A 19,494-nucleotide genomic window follows, 5' to 3' on the forward strand; every position below is an offset into this window, starting at 1 on the left:
AGCTCAGAGCTTTTTCCAGTGTTTTCATAGCATGGGACAAATCTGTGGAGAGAAAGTGTGGAGAGATCTCTTCATTACTCTTCGTGGTATAATATGCTTCTTCCCTGCACTCGGTGCAAACTCCATCTTTTGCTCCTTGCTTCTGCCACATTCCATACTGCTTTCATTCCTGTTATGGAAGTGCTTGCATTTCCTAACAACTTTAGATGGGATTTAGGGGGTGGACAAAAAATAGCAACAGCGTAGCCCTTGAACTCCATCACCTTTCTGCAGACCACAGGAGACCTGGTCAGAGAGACACTGCTCTGGGCTTGCCAAACACTTGGAGGGAGTTCAGACAGCTCTATTTGTGAAACGCTTTACTGTGGTAACGAAGACACATAGTGACAACTTCTGTTAGTTCACTACCAGACATATAATAATGTCTGCTCTGTTCTGAGAAAATTATCGGTGCCCTGCCTGCCTTGTTGACTTAGAGGGATTACATTTCTTGGGAAGTGGGACCATGCAGTTCCCTGCTGAATGGCTTGTTGCGGCTTATCAGCGGGCAAGGTACAGCATGTTGTTCCCTCGGGAGCATTTCCTGAACCGGCAGGGGCTCCCTGAAAAGCCTGGTGCTCATCGAGTGTTATGGAGTTCTTCTGGTTTTCTCCCCAAAACCAAAATCTTTAAGACTGACTGGAGGTACACTGTTGTATTGGAGCAGCACAAAGGAAGCAGTAAAATATCTGGAAGGAATTTTGCAGATGAGTTAATGATCAGTGGAGTATGAAGAATGGTACTGACACAGCCTGCATCTCTTTGCCAAAGAATCTAGCATCCTACTGAGGACTGGAGTCCATAAGCAGCTGGGGAGAACGAAAGATGAATTGCAGTTAAGCAGACAAACAAGTACTCTGAAAACATTCGGAGGAAAGTTCCAGGGGCTGGGGCCTGACTTTGTTCACAGCTTTCTCTCTCTTTTGGCTTAACTACTTTGCTAATTTTGATAACAATCTCAATGAGAGCACAGGATCACAACCATTGTTCCATCACAGTTACCCAGTCTCAGTGAAAATTTAATGAGATCAACAAGGCTGCAGTCTTTGATGTTCTCTCTTGTACTCAGCCTGGAAAGAACAGTTTTAGTGCTCTATTTATAAAATATATTTTAAATCTGGGTTTGTACATTTTGGAAGGTGGGGGTGAAAGCCTGGCTTCATTCAAATCAGTGGGAGTTTTGCCATGATTTACATGGGCCAGAATTTCATCCTTGTTTATATAGTTTTGCAGCCAGGCTGAAGAACTATTAGGAAACCTGGGCCAGAAAAAAAATCTTGAATCTTAACACTGCTGCAAACAGTTGGGGTAAAAATGCTGGGAAAGTCCCAAGGAAATTGAACTGGCATAGAAGTCATGTTTAGCTGGCCGTGGTTTAGATGCCTTTTTTGTGCTCTCCATCTCTCCTCTGTCGCTCTCCAAACTGCAAATGATGTGCTGCAGACCAACCTGATCTGCAGAGAGCTGCAATTCTGACATGTAGCCATCTGCAATGCCTTCATGGGCAGGGGAATGCTGGGTAGCTTTTTAAGATCAGATAATAGGCGGGTGCAAGACAACCAGAAGTCTGAACATACTTAGTAAGCAATGTTCCTGACTAATGTAGGCAGCAGTCTGTTTAATAGCAATCCACACTTGGTAGCCAAAGTGCTATGGGATGTGCTTGGATCAGGTTTGGGCATGTACCAAATTAAAAAACTGCTCTGTTAGACGGGTTGCTTTTTCTAAGCTGCCATTATAGGTCAGTGCAACACACCCAACTAGGAGCCATGTGTTAAAAGGATTTCTAGGTCACATCTCTGTTGCTGAGCATTTGCACCCCTGGGGTTTTCAGGTGGTCTTTTTATATCTAGTAGCACTCAGCAGCTTCTAAATTCCTCAGTCTGTGCAGCAAAGAACATGTGCAGCTGTTCATTTCATTTGATAAATCCTACACCTCATACTCCAGAATCACAGTGAACATACTTAAAATTTCTATTTTGGGTAGAACAGTGAAACTAATAAGTTGCAGTGTAGTTTTTACCTCAGAAGTTGCACTGATTTTAAAAATGGCGACATCTGTGCAGCTTCTTCTGCTAAAACACTGGGATGCAAGGTGCTGTACAAACTAGCTTGAACATCCACACTTGTCTGCAACACTCTAAAGTGGCTGTATGATTTTGAACTCATTTAGTTTAATATTGTACCACCCAAGCATAGCACCTTATGTAGGGAAATTTTCACAGGTACTACCAAGGCCTAATATGGATTGTTAAAACAGTCAACCCTTAAGGTAGGACTCTGAGCTAAAAATAAGTTGCTTAGTCCAAGTGTCCACATAAGGTTGTGCTATGCTCCATAGCTTATCTGGTCACAGTGACTTCAGAGGAACTACATTGAAGAATGCAAGAAAAAAATTTGGTCCCAGGCTCTGATCTCAGATTCTCCTGTAGGCCACAGAAGCACATAAAGCAACATTGTCCCTTCTTTCTACAAAATTTCCTCTGAAGAATGAGGATCCAGTCAAGTACAGACTAATCCTGGACCCAAGTATGATGGCTGAAGAGTTGTTGGACTGGATCCTATAGGCCTTGTTTAAAACAAAACAAAACAAAACCAAAACCAAAACAAAACAGATAAACAGTCCTGCTGACACCGGTTGGATTTTTGGCTGAAGGAGATCTACTAGGTTTGACACTTCACGGATGAAAAGTGAAATCGTTGGAGTGACTTTCCTGTTTTCTTCAAAGAAACATGCCATCACTCTCACCAAAAGCAACACTCCATATAGAACCAGTTTGACTTCCTCTTCTAGGCAGAACTCACCAGAGAGGATTTTGTTGAACCTCACTGGTATGCTGGTGGCTGCAATGAGCTGGATATAAACAGAGCAAAGGGACAGCCCATAGGCCTTCCCTCTCCCCTACCAGTGGAAAAGGGGTGGATGAGATTTTCCTGCTGTTGTTCAGCTGCTGGTTAACAGAAGAAGCTGTTCTCTATTTGGGCTTGCAATGGTTGAGCAGCCCCATCTGCAGCTGTATCGTGTTACACACTGTTATGCAACCCCATCCTCTCTTACTAACAATGACAGAAGCAACCTAAATCATGAAACATAAAGACTATAATTAAAGAGGAGAAAGTGCTTATTTGGCATTTGGGTACCCACAGCCAATTCAGATTAGCTGAACTAGCAAATCACTTGGCACAAGCCTAATGGGGATAACATTTGCACTGGACTACATGATGGTAGTTTTACCCCACTGTTGACCAAGATAGTAATGTAACCTGACTGATGCCACTATGACTTGAGCAGTTCTCTGTCTTCTTAACAGACAGGGACATTAACACCACAAATGAAGGAGCCTTTGCAGTCAAAGGCTTTGCCTCAAGTTCTGAAACCATTAGCATCCAGGGGAACTTTGGTGTAGGATGATGCTTCAGGTCTGTTTCTTGTGACTGGAAGTTTGCAGGTGTACAAATCTGAGCAGTATCTGCTCAGACTATGCCCTACATTTCCCTGCTGGGCTTATCCTCTTCATGTTGGTTATGGGGTTTATGCATTCATGCAACTTGCTGCTGCAGTTTGCTGTGAAAAGTGGAAGCTCCCAGCAAGGAACTCTGAATTTAAAGGGAGTGTGCAACTGTGCAAAACCTCTGAAAGTTTTGGAAAGTGTTTCTGAACTGTCTGCTCTGTCCCTCCCTCCCTCCTTCCCTCCCACATCTTACAGAAAAAAGACTCACAGTTTCTAAGATCTGATATTTCTTTCAGATTTTTCTTGCTTGAGGTCTTCCTTGGGGAACCCAGATTAGTAGCTTATGCAGGCATTAATGGATGGAGCAGCAGCTGTTGAATGTTAAACAAAGAGAGATTTTTATCCAACTGATTGCTAGATAGTTGAGTTAAATAAGAATTAATTAAGAATAAAGGTCCTGCTTCCCTTTTAGCTTGCAGCTTTTATGCTGGTGAACATCTCCAAGGAACTCTGTGGAGTTTTCTGATTTGTACCACAGTCATCAGGACTCAAAAGTTCGAAACAAACTGAAAAAAAAGATGGATGGTTTTATATTGCTGACTTGGGGACTATGAAACTATATACCTGCTGGACCTTCAGTTGACCTTGGAGATATCTAGTGGGGGGAGGAAAAGAGCTTAAGTTCAAAATGTAAAATATGGGGAAGATGAATCAGCACAATTTTGATGCTAGTGGCTCCATCCACCAGTTTTAATGATACATCTTCCCCTTTTTCCTGCTATAATCATATCTGCACATAGTTAGGAATATTTTACACATCACTGAATGCCAGAAAGGGTGCCAGTTACACTGTCCCAGTATCAGTGACACCCACATCTTGCAAATTTACATTGGATATGAAGATAATCACCCATGACTTTGGGCAAGCAGGTGAATAGTTTAGTTTATGGAGAATTCTACAAAATACTGATGACAAAACACTGCAACATCTTACCACTGGTCATGTAGTGAACACCTTCTTGTCCCACAGCTGTCCAAAATCCTACATTTTCCCTTCCCACAGCCATCCCATCACAGCCAGAGGCTTAGCTATCTGAAAAGGCAGGCAGCTTTTCAAATGGAAAAATGTTGCATGATATTGAATAACAACTCTGTTTCTCCATATGCATACATTTTTTTCACAGTTAATAATTCCTTTGCCTCAGTCTCTGAAAGGATAAGTTCAGGCATCTTTGCCTTGAAAATAGCTCTATGTTGCCCAGACAGTTAGCTAAATTTGAGATGCAACAGGTTATTCCACAAAGGCATCTTTAAAGCTGGGGACTGTGTTTACCAGGAGGGTGCAATATCACATTGTACTGACTGACATATCAGTCAGCCACAAGACATCACCTCTGCCAACACAACAAGACAGTTCTTGAGCCCAGGTGTACTTATATCCCAGCTTCCTCTCAGCATCCTACATCCAGAGATGCTTCCTAACCTCTTCCAGGTTTTGGGCCCCTCCTTTTTTTTTCACATCCTGGGATGAGAACCTCAATAGACCTGGGGCAGCCAAGCTCTGCTTCTGCTTAGCTTTGCTGCAGACTTTGGGTAGGAATCACGATGATTTTGCATGCTAACAAGCTCTTAATTGAACCCACGTTTAGATGCCTCCCCCCCCCTTAGCTTAGCTTAGCTTAGCTCAGTTTAGTTTAGCTGAGCTCCCAGCAAGTGGTTCAAGTGCCTGAACATATAGCAGGTGACCAGTCTTACATGCTGATAGAGAGGATCTTATTTACAACTTCTGAGCTATAAGTCCTAACAGAGCCTAGGCAGGTTTGTCTGTGGAGGTGGGGGGGATTTGCAAACTGGAGGTAATGGTGTTCATTCGGCTCTCCCTTGCCTTAAGGGTTGCGCCGGGTTACTCAGCTGAATGGTAGAATATCCTGAGTTGGAAGTGACATACAAAGACCATCAAGTCCAACTCCTTCCAGAGGACAGCCCCAAGGATCATATCATGTGCCTGAGAGTATTGTTCAAACAGTTCTTGAACTCTGTCAGGCTTGGTGCTGTGACCACTTCCCTGGGGGAGCCTGTTCCAGTGTCCAACCACCCTCTGGCTCAAGTGCTGCTTTGCTGAAGTCTGTCCTTTCTTTACTCTCTCTACTTTTTGGAATCAAATTTATGGTTGCATCTCCACAGAGTATAAAAGTTTCTTTTTATTATTATTTTAAGTAAAAAATATAACTGCCGTGGTGTCCCACTTCCTGGATGACATTGGCAACTTTACGTGTGGCTACTGACATTTCAAGAGAACCATCTTATACAGGCAGTCTGTGTTTGGCTAAATTTAGCAAGTCATGGATCAAGTGGCAAGTATGTTCCACCCTGAAACCTATTTTTGGGAGGAACTCAGCATAGGCACCAAGAGGTTAAAAAGCAGTGTGGGGGAGAAGAAAAAAAAAAAAGCAGCAAAATATTTTGCAAGAATTGTTGCTATGTTCTGAGCTTCAGCTCTTGAAAACTGTGGCTCTGAATCACGTTCACTGGGGAAACAGCTGCAGTTGTTTAAGATGCTACTGCTCCTCAGCTGTCTGTTACCTTCCTTTTGCAGGCTGGGGTCTGAACACAAACCTTCCTCAGCAGCTTAGACTTAAAGTACCCCTTTCTAACCTAAAGCAGATAAGACCCAGGCATGTACCCCTTTCCTCCAGCATCACTGAGGAGTACAGAAGTCCCTGCAGGAGGGCTGGGTGGGCATGGATAGTGTAAGAACTCCCAGCAAGTTTCTATAATGGGTTTGGAAGGGCTTCATTTGTGTGCACTGTGTGCCTGAGTGTCCTGACTGTACTCTGGTGTCCCAGATCATGAAATATGTTTCTACATATTCAGTTGTGACTGGATTAGTTAAAATTGTTTTGGAAAATTGACTTGACTAAATCACAGGGAAACCATGGTTTTGGACATGCTAGTCTGTAATTAATTGATGAGCGCTAACCAGATAAAAACCGGTTGTCAGCTCGCATAAGTGCATTCATATGGGTTTGTGTGTGTTTATCCAAACAGTTCAAATCCTGTTTTGATTCAATTGCTTCTAGACACTGTTTATTCCCCCCTATAGAAGTGCATATTAGCAGAAAAGACGTTCAATGCTGTCCTAGAACAGAGATGTACCACTGCGTGCCCATCCTCTCCCTACTGCCAAGGCTGCCCTGCGATGGAAGATGCAAAGCAGACTGTCTCTCTGGGAGCCCTGCCAGTGGCTGACTCAAGGTGAAGGATCTCAGAGACTGGCTGCAATGGATAAGAGCCACACCCGGTCTGGTTAGGCAGCACACCTGGTGCTGTCCGCTTCAGCAGCGATTGGGAAAGACACTGGTGTTTGCTGGCAGAGCCCCCTGACAATGTGCCTGCGGCTCACCTGGGCTTCAGCTGGAGCAGGCCTGTGCCCTCACACAGCTTTGAGGTCTCGCATTGCCCCAGCCTGTGCGGGTGGGGAGCTGGCACAGCCTGTCTCCTTGCCTGCTGGAGGAGGGAGAGGGATGAAACTAGGCTGGGAGCAGGTGAGTCATGGGCTGGCTCCTTGGTTTCTCTTGGGGCAGCCTCTTGCTTGAGGATCCAGTGGTATGCTAGAAACAGGAAAGGGACAGTTAGTTTCTAGTGGGGATGCTGGGCTGGCAATCTGGAAGTGTAGGAGATTCCCAGCTGTGCTACTGGCCTCAGCTTCCCCTGGAAACAAAACAGAGCTAATAATTACTCTGTCATGGAGTTCAAGCTCTGGAATATTGAACATTACTTAAGGGAGTATTCATGGGACTATCACTTTTGTGTTTTTATTAGCAGCACTGGCACTTAAGATGGAAATCATCTGGGTATCTAACAGACTCTTCATCATGTAGCTTGCTTTTTTATTCCTTTACTGACCTCAATCAACTGGCAAAATAGTTCAGGGTCTTCTGCGTCAGCTGTTAGTGCAGTATGAGAGTAAGCATGATTAAGATTTTTTTTAAATGTTTTGTAATGTAGGAAAAAAAGAAGAGGGAGTTCCCCTTTTTGTTAGGATGCACTAAACAAGTCTTTATTATAAAATCTTAACACAGAGGTTTTGACCAGCCTGAAAGGCATCCTGGTAATGAGGAAACTAATGCAGTAAGTACTTTTAGTGCCCAAGTGTTTAGGAGAGTTGTTTTCCTAAACAGTCAGTACTCTTCATTTTCAAGTCTCGAGAGCACAAGGTACTCAGCCTTGAAAATATCTTGATCTCTGCAAAACCAGAGAAGACCATGTTTATTTTTTATTCCTGAAGCTGTGGTGGGAGGGGGGGTGGAATTGGGTGGGGAGGGGAATCCCACCCCATACCTGAAACGAAATACAGCTAATTTCTCTCCTTCGCGGGAAAAGATCAAGTATTTCTCAAGTCACAAGCAACTCCCCCAAAAAAGAGCAGAAACTCAATTTAATAATGATGCTTTTGCAAGCAGCCTTAAAATCCCAACAAAAGAAGACAGAATTAAACCTCTTGAAAATATCACTTGGTCTTATTTGGGGAAACACAAGTTGGAGTACAGTTTTCAGACGATGTTCATCCTCCCCCATTTTCACTTTGGTGAAAGTGAGTAGAAGGGGCCATTTCAGCCCCTCCTTGCAGGATGCAGGAGTGTTAAAGAGCAGAAAGTAATACTTCAAGGCTGCTTGGAAAGAGAAGGACTTTAATTCCCACCTTAGTCGGTGCTCTTCCCTATCGATTTCAGCAAGGGCTGCTGCAGACACAAATAAACTGAGGCGAAACTGTAAATAGACTAAACCTCACTGAAACTGGTGATGGAGAATCTGCACACATCCTCACACTCAGCCACCCTCTCCCTGTTTATAGTAGAACTAGGAAACAGCTAATGGTACCTGAAAGTAGAAATACTGGAGCCCCTGCCTCAAACACACACTCATGATGGGCAGCAGGGGCTTCAGCTGGCTACTGTCTTCTCAATTATGAAGGGATTGAGGAGGGGGGAAATGATGGTGCCCGTTTAATGATAGAGAAAGGCTGTCCTAATGTCTAACTGCTGCTGAACACACCACCCAGCTCTCCGCTTTCCTCTGTGCCTCCTTCCTGACTACGAAGTGATCATCCCCCTAACAGTGATTATTTTTTTTTTTTTTTGCTTGCTCTGGATGGTCATGCTGGCCTGAGGGAGAAGCACAGCTGCAGACAGTGATCTGAGGGTGATTCTCAGTAAAAAAAAATCTGCTGAGTCTTGTGTTGGCAGCTGAAGCTCTTAATGAACAGTCTATATATCTGCTGCAGGGGATGAGCAGATCTATTAATACCTGGTATTGTCAGGTTTGCTAGTGCACCAGCCTGTTACTGGAGGTGGCTTGGGAGCAGTATATGCTGTACTCAGCTGTCCCTTCTGCGGGGCAGTAATTTCTGGCACAGAAAGGATCAGAGGCCCACATCTGGCAGTGTCCTTGAGTCCTGCAGCAGGAATAGGGCACTGTCAGGGCCACTGTCAAAGTTTGAAGAGGCTTTTAAACCAAGTTTAAATGAATTTCAAAAGGTGACATGAGAATGTGGACAAATACATTGCTTGTTTGATCTCTGCTGTGTTTGTGAGGGGGGGGCAGAAAAAAGGAATTTGTGCATTTTTTGCAAGGGATGGAGGGAACACCTTATTCAGCTACCAAATCTGCTTGTAATGGAACTTACCACTCCCTATGCTTTTGGCTGGCTTCTGAGGTCAGAAGGGGTAACAGTAGTACTGTGCTGGGGTTAGTGTTGCTTTAGTTATGAGGAGGAAGCTCTCTCTTGTCAATGCAGATTGAAATCATCTCTTACTATGGACAGATGATACTTAAGCCATTCAGACTTCAGTGATAAATATCTGCTCACATGGTAAAGTCCTAGGAATGTGGCTTTGCTACAAATCTGGATGACTGTCTAACTGGAAACTTTCTATTTTCAAGGCACTTAGACTTGCTCTGACAAGTAAGGTTCCAGTGGGGCAATTTGTAAAGCTTATGGCCTGGTCCTTGTTGCCTGTTTGGAAGGCCCTTAAAAGCAGGCAGTAGGCTACTCTTACACTGCTGATGTTAGCAGAGGCAGCAGCTGAGGCACTGCAGCCCCATCTGTGTTTCATGATGGTCTTTCCTGTATCAGAAGACCAGGTGTGAGCTCTCTCTGTGGGAGAGGAGAGGCTGCCAGACCTTCAGGAAAGCTGGCAATTGGCTTGGTTTCCAGAAAAATTAGTGCTTGTGTGTAGCTTCTCCAATGAATCCCAGGAGGTCTTGGAAAGTGGTTTGCTCTGGTGCCACCAGCTCAGGACCATCCTTCTGATGGCTTTGGCAGTGGGAAGCACGGTGAGCACAGGCTTGTCTGAGTGCCTGCAGCAAAGGCAGTGTTTCTGAGAGGCGTTGAGCTCACTGCATGTACACATGTCAGCTCTTCCACCTATGCGTGATAGGAAAGATCAGGTGTGTAGTACTCATGTGGTGAGAAGAACTTGTGGCCTCTCCAGCTAGAAATTGGGGCACTACTGTTCTAGAGCACAGAGCTGGCAAAGCCTTATTTGCTGGCGGTTTCTGCAATTGTGGTAGAGAAGGGCTAAGTTTCAGGGAGGAAAAAAAGCGGCCATGAGAACTTCTAAATCACTAAAAAAAGACACAGACACTGCAATCTTTGCTATGACTCATCCGGGCTGTTATTTGAAAAAGGCAGGCTGAACAGTCATGGACCTCCTTGCTCAAGGGAGCAGCACTCATTCGTGAACTTGCTGAAGCCCTGAAAGTAGAACTGGTATAGGTGAGCAGTTCCCATGCTGAGCCTCTGACCACTGATTTCCCTCCAACCACGGCCAGATGCAGCTCAGGGAGAGCTAGCTGTTCACAGCTGACTAGTTACTTCTCACCTGTTGCTTCCACTGCTGCTAAACAAGTTTGAGAGGTAAAAAATCCAGAAAAAATACATTCTCGTTGTCATCTTTCTCCTAAACACAAGCCATTAGATAGTTTCAGGAATTCCTGGAAGATGAGGCTTTGCACTGTAGTTGAGTGTTGTCAGTGAAGAAAATTGGTGTCTGCATTATCAAATTGTGAGTGGAGATATTTTCAGGACATTTTAGCAATGTTTCTTCCACTTTGAATTTTATTCCAGGTTCACAGAGAGTCAAAGCCCTGCTGTGAACTACAGCGGCTTGTTTAGTCACCTCCCTTTAGTGAGCGAGCCATGCTCCCTGGGGCCTTGCTGGGACATGAAAGTGCCGACAGATGCATTCTGTAAAACCTTGCAGCATCGCTGCCTCCTCCCTGGGGATTATGGACTTGTTGAGTCCTATCAGGAAAGACTATGTCCCCTCAGCTCAGCAAATCGTGGTGCAAACTGCTGAGGGCAGTTCACTGTCCGGCAGCCCGGGCATTGGGCAGAGGAGCGCTGGCTGTCCCCAGCCACCGCTGATGTTTGCTCAGGGAGAGGGAGTCAGGCGATAACGAGTCCCTCGAGATAAAGCGCTTTTGTTGTTTGCCTGCCGGGTCAGAGCTCGGTAGGTGTTATGCATTGCCGTGCGTTAAGGGTGTAGGCTGTTTAAAAGAAATTAAAAAAGGGGACTTTGAATGGGCTGGGTCAAGGTGTCAGAGGGTTAAACCAGAACAGTTCCGGCAGTTGCTAGAGGGAGAAAGTTGTATAACATCATCTTACACTGAGTAAACCTTCTCCATCTTAGCTAGCCATCCCTTTAAAGTTTTGATGTGAGAAACGTGTGCAATCATTAAGCCATCGTCTGTTTAATGAGCTTTTACTTTTTTTCAGCCGAATTTTTGCAATGGTGTATCGCCATCCTCAAGGAAGGAAAAAAGATTACTGGAGGAGGTAGGAACAGAAAAAAAAAACCCAACAAAAATCCAGTCTGGTGGGAAGGCTCAGCAGTTTAACAGTGCCACCTCCTGGCTGGCCCTGGGAGGGAGGGGTGTCTCAGCTTTACACTGACGTGTCCCTCATCTACTAATTACCAGCAGCAGCCGTGGAGTCCCACCAACGGATGGAGCTCCAAAGGGGGATATCAGCTGCAGCTCTATACCTACTCATCGCAGCAGCCAGGAACAGTCTTTGGTGCGCAAAGGCTGGCCCGGGCAGGATTCTTCTGCTTCAAAAAAACACCGCAAATCTTCGAGGTTTTTTTTTTGTTTGTTTGTTTGGTTGGTTTTTTTTGGTTTTTTTTTTCTTTTTTTGCGTTGGATGAAAAGAAATCCTGATCTTACCTCCTCCTCCAGGGATGGGGGACTCAGAACACAAGATGTTTTGAGTCATGGGGGGCGAGGAGGGCAGGACAGATCCTCTTTGGAAAGGTCGGATCAAGTGTTCAAATGCTGATATTTAAATTTCATAGAAAGTTGATTAAAGGCAACAATTAAAAAGGTATTTTGAAATGAAAGTGCCTGTAGCGCTGCTGTAAATCTTTCTCCTTAGGAAATGGGCCAGAATTTCCTGGCATGAGGGGGTAGCCATTGTCCCATCCTCTTGGACTCTGATCAATTAACACCCATTATCACAGGACCTAATGCACAAAGCAGCATGGTAGTAGGAAGGTAGCCCTTCTGGCTCTGCACAGGGTGCTTCTGCAATTATCCGCTGAGCCAGAATGATGTGAGGATGGCATTCTAGACTCCTCCTCAACATGGGGGGTATCAGCTGGACTTGCCTGGGACTGAGGCTTGGGGTACTGTGGAAAAAGCTGCCCTTAGGGATGCCAGTAGAATAGGGTCTCAGCTGTGCAGAGAATCTTGGTTTCCCTAAAGAATTTGATTCATAGACTTATTTTTGCTGCTGCACTTGAGTTTCTAGGAAGCTGAGTAGGGTTCAGGAGTGTCTTGCATGTGAGTGGCAGTCCCACAGCAGTTTAGGCATCTCCTAACCTCCCTCCCACCTTGTTTCCCTGCTCCTGGCTATGGCACTCCTATGACCCTGGCAGAGCCAGTTCAAGAAGAAAGCACAAGGCAGAGGTGAGCAGCTTTCTATTGGTGTGGTTTGTGAACATGTGGGTAGCAGGGGAGAATGGGCCTAGTATGGGTGCAGTGGAGGGAGTGAGAGTGCACAGTTGAGGTGACATGGACATGAGCACAGCTCCAGTGGCCTTGGTGCTTTGCTCTGCCGTGGATACTGTGTTTGTGACAGCTCCCAGTGTGACTGGGGCAGGTCTTCCTCAGCAGGGTGCACTTTCTGAGGCATATCAGCTGCTTCAACACGCTCTCAAGAGTACTTAGAGATGTGCAGGACCTTATATATACAGACAACATTTTCCCTGTCTAAGGAAACAATTTATCTTTGCAGACATTCCAGTAACAGCATGGGTGCCATTCTGTTTTGTTTTGTTTTGTTGTTTGTTTTGTTGTTTTTTTTTTTTTCCCTAGGGGGTAAAAATATAATCATTTATGCAATACAACAGACTGGCTTTCTAATCTTCCCTCTGAGGAACTACTTTGGCAAGTTCTTTGGATTTATATCTGTATTTCCTGGTGTTCCCCATCCTCCTCTCTTTCATCTCATTCTACGGTGTTTCCTGTGGGCGTAGTTACTACTGAGGAAGGAGAGGAGGCAGGAACATCTTGAAATCGCTGTGGTGGAAAAACCTGGTAGTGTAGTAGTGCCAACTGAACAGCTCTTCAGCCTGTGGTGGGGCCATGCAGAAACCTTAGCGGTGCTTTTGATATAAGGAATGCTGCACTCTGGGACCTCAACCCTTCGTCCCAGTTGAAGGGTTTGTGGTATGAACCAGGCCAAAGAATTTTCTGAGCCTAAAATAAGTAAATAAAGCTACAGCACAAGTGCAGTGTCTTGACACAAACAGGAATTCCTTAAGCCAGTTCTGCTGCTGGAGCCCCCATATCAAGTGGGTACAACTTAATAAATTTGGAGTTTCTTTCAAATAGATCATAATGAGTCTTTGTCTTACCAGTCCTCTCTGCTGTGTGGCCCTAGTCTGTGTCTGGAAGGCTCCTCCATTTAAACCATCCTTTAGCCACCACTCTTTCCATATAAAAGTGCTTTGTTTGATCTGGCTGCATTCCCTGACTTCAAGCAGAAAATCTTCAAAATTTAATATTTGTCTGTTAGCTCTGTCTCACCTGTGTTTGGGACTCCATCCTAATTGACACGTAAACCCCGGAAAACCAGTAGAGAAAATACCTTGCAATACTGAGAGTGATATCAGTTGTGTGAAGTTCTGCACAGAAAGCTTGTTATTTCAGTCAAGCCAACATAGAAATATTTCTCTGAATCATTATCACAGATGAACAGGGATTATAATTTTTTGGTCACAGAATACTCTGGTGTGGCTAAATCCAGAGATACCTAAGAGTCTACTCGAGTCTAAGTTTCTTAGCTTGGCTGTATTTGGGGTTTTTGTTCACACTGCTTTTTTTTTGCTGGCCAGTGGGAGCAGTTTGCTATTGTAGACAGTGCTATAGTGGACTGTGTGAACAAGCAACAGTGACCTGGAGCTGAACAAATCCTGCAGTGTTGTTTGCTTGCTACCTTTTGTACCAAAGCTCATTGCAGTAGTGGCTCTAGGCCTGTTTGTTTGTACTCATCACCCTACTCAAGGTACTAATGTTTTTTTGAACTCTCATGGTTCTTGTCGTGTGTTTATGCTGATGAAAGAATTAGAAACAGAAAGTATTGTGTGTTCCTGATCTAGGTCTGCAGTTCCCTAGCATCCAGAGAGACCTTGAATTTGATGTTGCTTTCCTATTTTTAGGGAGCAACCCAAACTATGAATAATAAATACAAGTTCTCAGGCAAAACTGTTTTTCATTCATAAAATTCAACACTAAAGACTGAACAGTAACTTTTCAGTCTGCTGCAAAGCAATAGGAATTCCATGTTGGGACTAGAGAGTTACTGACAGCTTCTTCAGCTTTTGCTGTGCCACAGTTAATAAATTGGTTCATCTTTGATTTTTATCTAGATAGAACAAAGGTGTCTCCAGCTAAGTGATGCAGATTAATGTAGTTTTCAATCTGAGGAGGTTGAACTTGAAAAAATAAAGGCAAAGCAAGCCCCTTTCTTCTGCTGGCTTCTCTCCTGGCTTTCAGAGTGAAAAATAGCTGGGGCATAACTTGAATAAATCAAGGAGAAAGAACAGATGAAAGTTATGGCATTGCATTTGGGGCTGAATCAAAACCTATTGCGTAGACACTGAAGTTTCTAGTTCAGTGATGATAGTGTAAGAAATCAAATCATAGGATGCCAGTAAGTTTCAGTGGTGTCGATTCTCTGCTTATATGCATTTAACACTTGAGGGGTCCTGTTGGAGCCCCAGGTAGAGCATTGCAGTGAGGGAGGGGTAAACTGCTGTCAGTACAGTGGTGCAGCTATTGAGGAGGATCTCTGATTTGAGTGCTCTTGTAAAGAACATGTCATGCATTCAATAGGGAAATCTGATTATGATTTGCTCTCCTCCTGCCCTGGAGCAGGCTGTTGTTTTCTGAACTGATGATTGCTGAGTAGTAGAAGGAGATGAATCTTTGCAAGATGCAAGAGAGCATCCTGGATCAAAGTACTTGGTTTTTCAAGGTAAAGTGCATTAAACTGGGGAGAAGCAAATCAACAACAGTAAAGAATATAATCTGTGCATTTTATCACTCTGCTAACCCCAGCTGTAAAATTTACCATAGGAAGGCTAATAAAATGGGAGCCACACAAGCAAACAGGGGGCACAGGATTGTCGGCAAACATTTATTTTGGCTCTGGTGGAGCCACTCCCCTGATCAAAGTGGATGGAGTTTGAACCTCTTTTAAGTTGTTCCCTGGTCTGTGAGTACCCTGATCTTGCATTGATGGCATCAGTATCATCTGTGTAGCTGAGTGGAAGAAGGAAAGTATCAGGAAGGAGAAGGAAATTATGTGTGAGGCTGCTCTACTGCAGTGTGAGACAACAGTAGCTTATTTTAGCTTTTCCAGCCACTGTCTGGTTTAGGAAAACAACCTAAGGCTTATTGTATAACTAGATAGTACAGGCATTATCACAGGGCCAACAGGGAATGCTTTACCATTTGCAGGCTCATGCCTGGCAGACTGAGTAGCTTGGTTACCCTTATCAACAAAATGCCCCGCTGGCAGAAATCACCTTGAGCCTCAGGCTCTGTCCTTCCAGAGCATCTTTGTCTGATCCTTTTGTTCAAGGCTCCTCCCTTCTCACCCATCAAGAGCTGGTTGAATCCCTCTTGGAAATGAGTCTTTTGGCCAAAATAAACCTCTCCTCTCTGATCCTTTCAGGCTGGTGGTTGGTGTCTGGTGGGGGATGCTCACTAGGTGAATGTGGTGTTCTTCCTCAGTCTCACTGGCTGGGAAAATATATAAAGAGCTTCTGGGAGGAGGTACACTGTTGAGTAACATGGTAGTCTCATGACCTCTGGAACAGGATCTTTCTATGCAAATATCTTGCATCTCCCTTTATGTGTTAAGGGCAGAGCAAAGGGAGCTTTACTTTTGACTTTCTTTCCATTTTTGTCCCTTCTGTGTTTCTTTTATTTAATTTGTGCTCTGTTGGGTAGATTGTTGTAGACACCAGTGTGCTTTAGTTCAGATTCAGCTTAAGGCCAGTTCCTAATATGTTTGCATTAGAGAAGCAAGAGGGAAGCTGGGCTTGAATATATCCTCATGACATGAATGGGTCTCCTTGCTGGGTAGGGCAGTGCTGAAGAATGACAGAACATCCCTGCCTCAAAAAGACGAACAGGCTGAGCAGCAGGGTATGAGAGCAGACAGCAGGAAGTTAACCCTGTGACTGTTATTCTGCAGGGGATTGCTTCATAATACATTCTTTTACAATTCTTATTTTTAAATAGCTCCACATTATCCAGCCAATGCTAGGCCAGAGTACTTGTTTTTGGGCGCTTCCCCGGAGGTGTGGGCATTGAGGGGAAACTGAAGCAATCTGCAAGGCTGGCAGAGCAATCAAAGCAAGACTTTCCTCTTGCTGTCCTGGGGTACACTGTGTGACTTTCTACCCTCATATCTGCCACAGTCTGCATTCTTGCACTGCATGAGGAAGGTCCTGCATCTGTTATGTGAGGTCTGGGAAGGTTTTCCTGTTCTAGGCTGGTTGAACACTGTAGCATGTGCCCTATCCTACTGCTGCATAGAAACAAGGCTCTCAGCAATATACAGCCACGTAACAAGGCTGGGTGGGTGAGAGCTGGATTTGTGGGTGACCTTCACACTGAACTAGGGATGTGCTGGTGTGATAGGAGATCTGTTCTGGCAGTCTGGGACCTTGCCCGCTGAGATACAGAAGTCTCTGTGACTAGGCTGTGAATTACTTGATAGAAACATCGTAGTAGCTGTTTTATCTCAGCTTTAACTGATCAGTGAGCGTATTTGTAGCACACTGATCACTGTGTTTGCCTGAGCCCTGTGGGAGCTCCTGGGAGCAGACTCCCATCCCATCTGTCTCACTGAAGCATTCGTCAGTCCTGGGAAGGTTACTTTAGAATAATCCTCTGGAAACACTGGGGTTCTTCATCATGGTCCATTGCATGAGAGCTGAGGGTAAAGATAGGTTCATGCTTTACCTTCCCAGTGTCCTCTGTGACAAAAACTAGATTTTGTTTGGAATAACACCCTTCAAATGTTCCTGCTCCCCTTACTCCCTTTTCTCATGCTGCAGGACACTATCAAAATAATAAAAAGGAGCCACTCTGGGATTATTTTAGGGCTACACTGGAGAGTGCAGGAGATGGTGCATGAGAACTTTAAACAATGGATCTTCATGGAAAGATAACATCTTTCAACATAACAGAAGCAACAGCATAAAGACACTTCCAATTCAGGCAATATTGCCAGCAAGGGCTGAGAATCTGGCCCAGAGTCTGACCATGGGATGAACTTGTGCCTCATATCCCTCACTTCAAAGAGATCTGTGTGGAAGTGTGCACATCTTTGCCTTGGCCAAACCCAGTTGTCTCCTTGCTCAGGCGGAAATTCCCTGTAGGATATTGCTCTCACCTGTGCACAGATGAGCTATATTCAGACTCTGGTTGTTGCTACGGTGCCCTTACTAAGCTTTTTGAGGCTATTTCAGAAAGATGACTGCAGTAACTTCCAAATATATTTGAATTCAGGTGTGATAGTGTGAATACACCTTCTGGTGTAACAGACCTTCTGGTCTAACAAGGAATTAATTGGCTGTGCTTGGATCAATGAAGATGAACTCTCTTTTTGTTGCTTGACCATGCACAACGGTGTCCAATTAGAAACAGGAAATCAAGGAAGAAACTAAGGCGTTTCTTAGGCAGAAGGAGTAAAGCCGTTTTTAATTTAAAGGACAGCTGAAACCTGGAGCTGCCAAACCCTGAATGATTTTTAGACAGCTAATCTCCCTGGCTCTGTGGTATGGCAAACATACCTTCCTCCTTCTATGGAGAAAGCTCCAGTTTAAATGTTGGAATGTGGGTTTGAGATTTAGTCTTGGATTTTCAGTTTAATTCCAATAGAAAAAGGGCAAGCAATTTTTGTGATAGGAAGCCAAATGTTGTTCACTGGTTCTGGGAGTGAGGCTCTGCAATGTCTTGGGTGTGAGCTAGGCAAAAAGGATCAGTGATGGAAGATCTCAAGGGCCAGAAGTCCGATGCTTTAGAGATTAAATTCCCACTTTTGGGGCAGCTGAGACCTCCTCCAGCAGCTTCTGCTGCAGATGCCCTAGGGGAGCCTCTGCACCATGTGTAGGCAAAAGCTGGCTTGTTCACTGTGGTGGGCCTGGGGGCCCCTTCAGGTGTGACTGAGGGTATAAGGAGCCTGGTGAATCTGGCTGAGAGGATCTTGGCTATTATGGGGTCAGTTTCAAGTAGAAATGCTTAAACTAGCACTGTGTCTGTTTTTAATCTGCTGAGTATTTCATCAGATAACAGACCAAGAAGCTTGGTGGCAGGAATTTGGGTTTTAGTCATGCTTTTGTTGTGTGATTGCAGTGGAAGGGAGCTGAGCAAGTGTACTCTTGTGTGAGTGCTGCTGCTGAATGTAGTTTTGTTAGCTTCTCCACAAGGTATGGCTCTTCTGATATATCAGTGGAATCATGGGGAAAGAGGTGAATCTGAAGAGCTGCTGACATGAGGAGAAAAAAAAATGAGCTTGTGTTTGTACTGTGCTACTATTTTACTAATTACGAAGACCTAAAATGCAGCAATGGTGGTGACTTGGATGAACTGTTTCCAAAACAGCATCAGCACTTAAGAGTTGAACCCTGATCTGGGGATTGGTGGCTGAAGCTGTGATGAACTCCCTGGCCTTCTTTCTTTTCCAAACCAGGATGTAATAGAAATGGGCTGAAAGTGCAGTGTGTTAAATGTGCTCTATCCCATCTGGTGGTGTTTACTGGTTCATGTTCAGCAGCAGTAAGCCTCCCTATATGAGTAAGGCTCAAAGAGCTGCTCTCCTTTGCAGAGATAGCAGGTGAGAATTTTACTGGACAGGAAGAAAGCAAGAGACTATTCCTTGCTGCTAGCTGTTGGCTGCTCTGCAGTGTTGGTTATCTGTGCAGCAGGGATTCTCTTGCTGCTTAGGAATTCATTCGAGCTGCAGAATGTGGATGTGTAGGATGGAGGCCATGTGTCAAAGCTCCTGTGTGGCCAGATGTGAGCCACAGCTGCCCTAGCTGCACATGCATCTCTGTGCACAAGCAGTCCCGTGCTTGCTACCATCCTTCGTAAACTTGTGCTCAGCTCCAGGACCCTCCCGTGCCTCTGATTCCGGCCCACACCTTTCCAAATCAGAACTCAACGCTACTCCCAAACCTTCCCCTAGAGGGAAGGATCCCAAACAGGTACTCTAGATCCTAATCCCATGTGCTGCCCTATGCCTACCTAGGTTATCTAGCTACCCATCAGCTATGCCAGGTGAAAGGCTCTTGGAATGAGATGATTTGGGGATGTGCTGCACCTGGAATGTAATATGTGTTACTTCTCCTGGGGCTTTATGCTCAAAGCAAGGAACAGTTTGTCCTCTGTGAATATAATGCATGTGTAAACATGACTGATA

Source organism: Manacus vitellinus, unplaced genomic scaffold (genome assembly GCF_001715985.3).
Source record: "Manacus vitellinus isolate BGI_N305 unplaced genomic scaffold, ASM171598v3 scaffold_39_pilon, whole genome shotgun sequence".
Taxonomy (NCBI): domain Eukaryota; kingdom Metazoa; phylum Chordata; class Aves; order Passeriformes; family Pipridae; genus Manacus; species Manacus vitellinus.